The sequence below is a fragment of the Sinocyclocheilus rhinocerous genome, unplaced genomic scaffold (assembly GCF_001515625.1).
Source record: "Sinocyclocheilus rhinocerous isolate Xijiao unplaced genomic scaffold, SAMN03320098_v1.1 scaffold988, whole genome shotgun sequence".
Classification (NCBI taxonomy): Eukaryota; Metazoa; Chordata; class Actinopteri; order Cypriniformes; family Cyprinidae; genus Sinocyclocheilus; species Sinocyclocheilus rhinocerous.
This window is the reverse complement of record NW_015650363.1, coordinates 2,394,019-2,401,867: the sequence shown is the minus strand read 5'-3', so window position 1 is coordinate 2,401,867 and position 7,849 is coordinate 2,394,019.

Below are 7,849 nucleotides of genomic sequence, written 5' to 3'. Positions count from 1 at the left end.
GGCTGCTGTCTCTTTAAGACCTCATGCACAGGTCTAATATACTGTTACACAGGGCTCTATGCTTAATTTTCTTTTTAGGAGCGCTTGTCCTCATAATTTACAAAATTTAGGAGCACCTTCTGATCAATAATCAAAAATTCAGATAAAAAATTAGCCTTCCTAATACGAGGTGACATTTGACTTACAGGGGTATTTTCTTTTTACTTTGGTAATGGCATCATTTTCATCTGTCAAATTCAAAAAATTGTGTTTATAAGCTTTTTAAAAATTTTATTTAAAACAATATGAGTAGAATAAGATGAATACGTTGCCAATCATATGAAATTAGTATTAATAAAAAATTTATTAGAGGTGGCACAAATGAAGTGGCTTGTAGGTACATTTTCAGACCTTTAATGAGGAAGCAGCAGAAGATTACGGTGCAGTGAAAGCGGTTGGCCATCTTTTAGCCATGATAGAGTTGGAGGAGGCACACCACGGGCTTCACAGGTCAGTGTTACCGAAGAGCCCTGGACCACAGCCACCTGCTCAGTCGGCTCTGTGCGCTCAACAGCAGAGGGAGCTGATGAGGGGGACAAACCGCAATGGTTAAAAAGCTGCAGGTTTGTTGTTTCTTTTTTCATTTTATTTGAGATTATTTGTTAATTGATTCTTCTTTACATAAATTAATCAATTAAAAAGGTCTGCTGTACCTTGCATGTGGAGGTCAAAGTTGAGTTCAGCTGATCCAGCTCGGCTACGAGCCACACAAGTGTAGATGCCAGAATCAGACAGCTGTACCGGTGCAATCCTGTGCAAACACAAGGAGACCGGACACCGTCAATCTAATGTTATATCTATAATATCAGAATTTACAAACTGTTGTGTGTGCAAAACTGACAGAATAAGAACAGAATCTGCAGAAAGCAGGTGGACACGGGGTGACAGGAGTAAAGGAAGGCCGTCCCTCAGCCAGCTGATTTGAGGCTGTGGTGTTCCAGTGGCTTTGCACTCCAGTGTGACCACACTGTGCTGAGTGGTGTGCACCTCACGGGGGATGCTGGTCACCCCTCTTATTGACGGAGGAACTGTAGCAAAAAGCATGAAAATTAGTTTACAGATTCCCATTGTGTTAACACAATAGAAAGAAAGCTGCTCTCACCCAATACAAACAAGGTATAGATCTTGCTGTCTTGGCCAGCGGTGCTGACAGCCGGACAGGTGTATGTTCCTGAGTCTTCTGGAGATATACTGTAATGCACATACACATCCATATATATTATATATGTTAGTGCAACTATGAACTATGAATATAAATGGAAAAGAATAAATAATACAATTATAATATTTATAATTGTAATTATACAGTCGGGGAGGGTTATAAAGTCCAACTAGTGATTTTTTATACAAGTAAATACAAAAATTCATTACAAATAATATTATAAGCAAAACATTTGGACTGAAAGGTGTAGGAATTCAAAAGTGTAATTAGATTTCATGAAGATTTTTTCCTGATTTAATTTTATTTTTAATTTTTTTTCAATGTGTTCTCAGATAAAAAGTACTATTATATTATATTATATTATATTATATAAATTAAAAAATAAAAATGTTTTATAAATTTAATTATACAGTGGGGTCAAAAAGTTCCACTACTTATTTTTTTTATTTTATATTCTATTTTCTATTTTAACTTAATACAAAATGTTAATTACAAGCAAAACAAATGGAGTGAAGGGGGAAAGAATAAAAAATAGCTTTCATAAAGATTATTTATTCTGATCTTTGTATTTATTATTTTTCCAATGTCATATAGTGAAGTGAAGTGAAGTGACGTGACATGTGGCCAAGTATGGTGACCCATACTAGGAATTAGTGCTCTGCATTTATCCCATCCAAAGTGCACACACACAGCAGTGAACACACACACACCGTGAACACACACCCGGAGCAGTGGGCAGCCATTTATGCTGCGGCGCCCGGGGAGCAGTTGGGGGTTCGGTGCCTTGCTCAAGGGCACCTCAGTTGTGGTATTGAAGGTGGGAGAGAGCGCTGTACATTCACTCCCCCCACCTACAATCCCTGCCGGTACGAGACTCGAAGCCCTTTGGGTTACGAGTCCGACTTTCTAACCATTAGGCCACGACTTCCCCTAATATATGATATTATATGATATTATATTAAGCATACCAATTGGAGTGGAATGTGTAAAAGTGCTCATTCACTTTGTTTCCACAATGCTTCTTTCTTTTTGATTTTCTAAACTTAATCTTTTTTTTTAATTCATAAAAAATAAATCTTTTGAATTGAATCTGTGTGAGAGTCTTACTTTATATGCTCAGTGTATAAATACTTTATTATTTAATATATTATATATACTTTTTTCAGTATTGTTTCATGAATATAAAGTTCAAAAGAACAGCATATTTATTCAAAATAGAATTCTTTTTTAACATTATAAATGTCTTCACTATCACTCTTGATCAATGTAATGCATCCTTGCTGAATGTAAGTATTAATTATTTTTATTCATTTGGTTTTCAAAATCATACTGACCCCAAACTTTTTAAGGAAAGTGAATGTGTCAAGAAACAAGACTGAGATTATTTGAGATTAGTGCTACGTGCAGTTTTACCGTATATAGTAAGTGAGTAGTCCTTCTGTGCCTGTCCTTCGCTGTTTTTAGCAATGCAAGTGTAAATGCCTGCATGAGAGAGCTGCAGAGGGCCTAACTCCAGTCTATTTCCTCTCACTGACCAGTTCCATTGCAAACTGCTTTCTACACAAAGGAACAAACAACAAAATGCAGAAAACGTAAATAAAAAGCATATTCGCACTAACATCTGCAGGTGTGCAGCATGTGACTGACCGATAGGAGAGCTGTCTTTCAATGCAATGTTGGGTACAGGTACGCCAGAGGCCTCACAGATGAGGGTGATGTGTGAGCCCATGTTTTGAGTGAGGGTCTCATGAAGAGGGCCCTCCATCACAGGAAGCGCTAAAAGTGAAATTTAGCAAAATGTCGGAAACTGCTTACTGCACCTGTAACTGTTATAATGCATAAATGTTGCTGTTATGCTGTGTTTTTAGGACTTACCATGGACTGTTACTCTAAAGGTGCGATCTACTTGACCTGCAATGTTGGACACCTTACAGGTGTACACCCCGCCATCAGCCACCTAGGGAATGTCAGAAACCATGTCAACAAAGCAATAACTAGAAATACACTGCTTATTTACACATCTACACTTAAAGCTACACTATTGTTCAAAAGTTTTGCTTTTTAAGGAAGTTTTTTATGTTCACCCTGGCTGCATTTATTTAATCAAAAATACTGTACAAATATTAATATTGTGAAATATTACAAAATAAAATAACTGTTTTGTATTTTAATATATTTAAAAATAATAATACTAATTTATCTGAATTTTAAGAAGCTATTACTCCAGTATTCAGTGTCACACACAGCTGTGCTTAATATTTTTGTGTCTATTTTGTCAGGATTCTTTGATGAATAGAAAGTTCAAAAGAACAGCATTTATTTGAAAAACAACCCATTTGTAACATTATAAATGTCATTACAGTCGCTTTTGAACAATTTAATGCTTCCTTGCAAAATACAAGTTTCTTTAAAAAAAAATAATGACCCCAAAACTGAACAGTAGTGTAAAAGCTATGCAACTTCAAGTTGTCTATATGTGGGAGCATTTGCAAATCTTCTATAAAACATCTTAAGTTTTTCCATTGCTTTCCTACCTGCACCCCAACTATCTCAAGCTGCTGGTGTTCTATCCTCAAACCATTGCCAGCAGCCAGCTGAAGTCCATTACGATACCATGTGACCTCTGGTTCAGGGATCCCAGTGGCTTCACTACGCAGAATAAGCGATGACCCGACCTGAGGTGTCATAAACTCTGACTCTGATTCAAGACGTGGCACCAGAGTAGGCAGGGCTAGAAAGGGCCAAATCAAAAAGTGTAAATTGCTATATTAATCTGCTGATATAATTAATTAACAAAAATGCCCATAGTCCTCTAACTGTAGACACTAGACCAGTGGTCGCCAACCCGTCGATCACGATCGACTGGTAGATCTTTATCACTGTCCCAGTAGATCCCGAAAAAAAACAGTAAAATAAGTACAAAAATGCATTACATTTATGGGGTTATATTAATGTATCACTGAAGGGAACTGTCTTGAGAAAAGTTTCGATGGCAATGGAATTTTCTTCTCCGTATAAAGCGCAACTCTGCTTTGTTTACAGTGGTAAACAAGGAAATGCTATAGTGCGGTCGGTTCGTAAGCAGTGTTGCCAAGTCCCGCGGAATTGGGCTACTTTAACACTGTTGCCGCTTGGTTGTTGTTCATGTCCGCGGGTTGAAGCGACCCCAATAACGTGATATTTAGTCCCTGGAATGTGAATTTTACTGGAAGATCCCCGCCTAAAAACGTGTACTTTACCCCCGGAATGCGACTTTTACAGGGGAACCCCCTCGAATTTTCTATCAATTCTTCAATAGGTAGATCTTGTCTTTCATAAAGGCCGAGGTCAGGGATCTTGGGCCTAAAAAGGTTGGTGACCACTGCACTAGACAGCAAGGAGTATGCTCTTCTGGTCTTGTCCGGCTGAGTTTGTGGCTGTACAGACATTGGCCAGCATCCTGCTGCCCAGCCCTGGGAAGCTGCAGCATCTGACCACCTTTGGACAGGATGATGGCACATTACATACATGAATACATGCTTCACAAAGCATTATTCATACACACAGAGAATTATATTTAGACTGCAAATCACCTGGCAGTATGTGGATGCCAGTGCTGAACTCCAGCACCTGCCCATCTTTAGTCCAGATGATGTCAGCAGGTGGGTACGCCTGCACATCACACAGCAGAGAGATCATGTGACCCTCCACCACACTCATATCCTCCTCTCGGCGGCCCACAATCCTTGGTGGAACTATGAAAAATACATGCTGTATTGACAGTGTATTACACAAATAGCTAATTAGTTATGATATTACACTCATTTATTTGACAATTGTAAAACAACATTATGAAATAATATTACAATTTAAAATAACTTCATATATTTGAAAAACTAATTTATTCCTGTGATGGCAAAGCTTAATTTTCAGCAGCCATTACTCCAGTCTTCAGTGTCACATGATCCTTCAGAAAACATTCTAATATGCTGATTTGCTGAAAACATTTCTTATCAATGTTGAAAACAGTTGTGCTGTTTGATATTTTTATCGAAACCATGATATTTTTATATATTTATTATATATTTATATTTATTTCACGATTCATTGCTAAATAGAACATTTAAAAGTATAGCATTTATTTTAAATATAAATATTTTGTATCATTATAAAAGTTTGTCTTACAGTCACTTTTGATCAATGTAATGTGTTCTTGATGAATTAAAGTATTAATTTCTTTAAAAAAAAAAAAAAAACTCCTTGCAGACCTCCAATTTTTGAATGGTACTTTACATAATAAATACACTTTACAAGTTACAAATCTAAAAGATAAGGATTTTTAAACATTTTTCCAATTCCAAGTGAATCGCTAATGAATCTTTCAGACTGATCTATGAAATGTTTGATGATTGATTAGAAATTAGAACGGACTCAAAAAATGATTTGCTCACAAATTAAACACAACTATGGCCTGAAAGAGCAAGTTTCTTTTTAACCCAATATTGCCAAATATATAGCCTATGAAATATTTCAGAGAAGAACATAACTATTCATCATTAATGAAATTTCCATTCATTTTTGCAGGACTTTAATATGTTAATAATTTTCATGATATTTTTAGGGCTGAAAAACACAATTCCCTGATGTTTCCTGGTTTTCCATGATTGTGGGAACACTGTCAGTTGCTCCTACCTTGCACAGACAAGCTGTAGAATCTCTCGACAGCTCCAGCCTTATTCTCCGCCACACACTGATAACTGGCCGCATCTGACACCTGTACATTCAGTATCTACAGAGACACACAGAGGAGTTATATAAGGTGTGGCACTCAAAGTCTTTGTATTAACTATGTAAGAATACTTTATATTATGTTTAATTAGGAGAGAATTGGGGTAAAACTCTTATGTTTCTGGGCTTATGACCATCACCTCCAGCCGTTTCCCATCCTCTAGTATCTGATGGTGTGGGCCGCTGTAGAGGGGCAGACCATCCTTCAGCCAAGATACAGATGGAGTGGGGTTTCCTGTGACATCACAGCGCAGTGATACAGTCGAGTTGACCACAACTTCCACGTCCTGCATGAACTCATCAGTCTGGCCATCAATCAAAGGAGGAACTACGCAAAATGCAAAATTAGTCACGCTTATGCAGACCATTCATTCTCATTATTAATAAAGTTGACAAATAAAGTTTAATAATTTGAATGCCATAGAGATCTGCCTGTTGGATGTACTTCCTTACCCAGCACCTCCAGGTCATAGTGCATTTTGTCCTCTCCAGCTTCATTCACAGTCTGGCAGGTGTATTTCCCAGCATCCTCAAGCTGTATCTGTGGGATCTGCAGGACGTGCCCTCCTGAAGAGAATCACACAAACAAAAATATACATCTTATACTATGTATACTTTATAGTATTTGCCAATATTTTATCTTTAAGTGCAAGACTGATTGCATTGTTTGTTTTTAACTACAATAACTAAAAAGAACCATGGTGTTCGCATGGTAATACCAAGTTTTTTGGACATGTACTGGACATGCTAATACATATACAAATACATACTGTCACAGTTACGTTCAGTTTGAGTTTGTTTTGGCTTTGCTTTCTCCCTGCCTGTCAGTTACGTTATTTGTTACCTTGGTTACTGATTTGATTAGTCATTCTATTCAGCTGTGTCCTAATTAGTTCCCTTTGTTTGTTCCGTGTATTTAAGTCCTTGTGTATCATTTGAGTTTTGTCCAGTCTCGTCAGTGTTTCACGGTTGTTACTTTGCCTGTCTTCTGAGTTTCATGTAGTGGATTATTCATTAAAGACTTTTGGAATCATATCTTCATACGACAGTTGCGTGACGCATTCACTTTCTTTAAAAAGTGTGGGGTCAGTATGATTTTGAAAACCAAATGAATATTGACAATAAAAGCAAAAATGTCAATAAATTCAAAGAGACAATGATTGTAAAAAAAATAATGTAAATTAAGGAAGAAGAAAAAAGAAGAAAAAAAAAACTAAATAAATCAACAAAAAATATGAACTATATACAGAGGGGTATTGAGAACAAATCCATATCTCTAACTACAAAATAAGTGCAAAGGTCCTTAAAAAGGATAAAGTTTCAAGGCTTTACAACAATCTATAGTCTTTTTTGCTTTAGAGTTCCTTACATCTTCCATCACTTTAAGATACTGACAGAGCTCAAATTTAAAAGGTAAAAAACTAGGTGTACTCTTTGACCATCGACATTTATGAATGTGATATTTCCCTAACATAATAAATATATTATGAAACAAAATATAATATAAATAAATATATTATGAAACAAAATATCACAATAAAATAAAACATTCTTATCTTCTAAACTAAAGTAATGTCAATTCCCGAAATCTCTTCAAAGAAGATCTTAAAATCACACCAGAATAATTTAGTACAAATACAATAAAAAAAAAAGATGGCATATACTTTCATCATTCAAATTACAAAACACACATTTCAAATCAATATCCTTCTTAAATCTTTTAATAACCTCATTTACTGGATAAATACAATGAATAATTTTAAATGAAACCTCGCGAATCTTATTGATGACACAGTATCTCCTGGAGATCATAAAAGCCTCCTCCCAGTTAATGTCCTGGAAGCGGGAATTCCAAAAACTTTTAGCTGGGGGTATCCTAAA